The sequence below is a fragment of the Rattus norvegicus genome, chromosome 4, assembly GCF_036323735.1.
Source record: "Rattus norvegicus strain BN/NHsdMcwi chromosome 4, GRCr8, whole genome shotgun sequence".
NCBI classification, from domain to species: Eukaryota; Metazoa; Chordata; class Mammalia; order Rodentia; family Muridae; genus Rattus; species Rattus norvegicus.
The window spans coordinates 119,143,170-119,145,069 of record NC_086022.1 but is presented as its reverse complement, the minus strand read 5'-3'; the positions used below and the strand labels follow the sequence as shown (position 1 = coordinate 119,145,069).

At 52.2% G+C, this 1,900-nt stretch overlaps 1 non-coding gene across 1 annotated transcript; it reads left to right on the top strand.

The window, feature by feature from the left end:
* Positions 1-217: 217 nt before the first annotated feature.
* LOC120102669 (small nucleolar RNA SNORA17) lies at positions 218-349 on the top strand. The gene has a single exon (XR_005504290.1). It is a non-coding gene; the product is annotated as a small nucleolar RNA SNORA17 (small nucleolar RNA).
* The last annotated feature ends 1,551 nt before the right edge of the window (positions 350-1,900 follow it).

Genomic DNA, 1,900 nt, shown 5'->3' with positions numbered 1-1,900 from the left:
TTCATGTACGTTTGTGCTTTGCCTCTATGAGGGTGTGAGATCTTCTAGAAGTGGAGTTACAGTTGTGTGCTGCTGTATTGGTGCTGGGAATTGAGCACTAAGCCATCTCTCCAGACCTCCTGACTGCCTCACATTTAAGGCCAGGGTGGGCTATAGAGGACTATACTGGACAAAGCAGAGATACACATAAAGACCTCTTCTCAAAACAACAAAAATCACTGTCCCTGGAGGCATTTTAGGTGTGGCTGCTATGTCACATGTGCATTATGGGGTGGCAGAGGGGAGAGAAGCTTTGTCTATGCTCAATGTGTCGGCCTATGAATATTTGAATGCTTGGTAGCCTAACATCCCCCTTGAAAAAACCAGCCTGAAATGACCACCATTCTGATGTCAAGCAGGACTGGATGGACTTCAGGAGAGGAAGCAAGTCAGAGACTAGAAGAATCCTTTCTTGGAACACAGATCCCAGGTGGAAGGGAGCCCCAGACAAATGGAAACTTGGGTGGGCCTGTAAAGGAGATAGCCAGAAATGATCACAAGACTGGTGCCAAGGGGCCTGGACCGGGAGCTAGCCTGAAGTGATTACCAGTCTGTTGGGCACTCAGAGACCCAGGGCACCATTAACTGGAGCAGATAAGTGGTGGAGAAATGGAAGAGAAAGAGAAACAGAAGGATGTGGGCATGACCAAGGGAAGCAGAACTGGAGACTTGAGGGTAGTAAGGAACAGCCTGATGTGAGTAGCTGGTGAAGTCATGGATCATGGTAGGGTCCTGTGCTGACAGTGGGGGCCACATCTGTGTCCAAGGCCCTGCAGCAGCAGGGATTTGTCACTACCAAAGGCCAAGTGGATGTCCCTGGTCTGGCCTGCCCCTGTGGACATGTTGGTATCTGAGGGCTGTGCAGAACTAGCCCCACCCTTCACCTGGGCATTGTGGGAGAGCTGGCCCTGGAGGCCCGAGAGCAGGAAAGCTGACTCCGTCCAGAGACCCCTACAGTACTCAGGGGCCCAACATGGCAGGAGATGGGCGTGAGTTGACCCTGAGTGTGCTAGCATGGTAGAGCTGGCCCTACCACTGTGGTCCTTGTGGTGGTGTGGATGAGAGAGAGGTGCACTCCTCCCTTCTCATCCCTCACCATCTGTAGCAGGCAGGAGGCCTGGCCCTGGGGACATGAGAGCATGAGAGGTGGCCCTGTCCTTCACCAGCTGCAGGACTTGGAAGGGCAATCCCTGCACCTTACTCGGGAAGCACAGTAGAGCTGGTTTGTCTTAGTCAGGATTTCTATTCCTGCACAAACATCATGACCAAGAAGCAAGTTGGGGAGGAAAGGATTTATTCAGCTTACACTTCCACATTGCTGTTCATCATTAAAGGAACTCAGGGCAGGAACTCAAACAGGTCAGGAAGAAGGAGCTGATGCAGAGGCCATGGAGGGATGTTTCTTTCTGGTCTGCTGCCCCCAGCTTGCTCAGCTTTCTTTCTTATAAAACCCAAGAACACTAGTCCAGGGATGGCACCACCCACAATGGGCTGGGTCCTCCACCCCCACCTTGATCACTAATTGAGAAAATGCCTTACAGCTGGATCTCATGGAGGCATTTCCACAACTGAGGTCCATATCCTTTTTCTGTGATAACTCCAGCTTGTGTCAAGTTGACAGACAAAACCAGCCAGTAGATGGACCTAGATGTGGGTCCCTTGCCTTTGTCCTCACCACTGGAGGCAGGAGGAGAGTTAGCTCCATGAGGTCATAAGAACAGAAGATATGGTCTTGCCCCTCACCTGGACAGCACCGTAGACCTACCCCAAAGGCAGGGGTACGGGTGAGCCAGCCCTGAGGATGTGAGCATGGGAGAGCTGCCCTGCCTCCGGTCTGCCATATGGAAGTATCTACCACCCT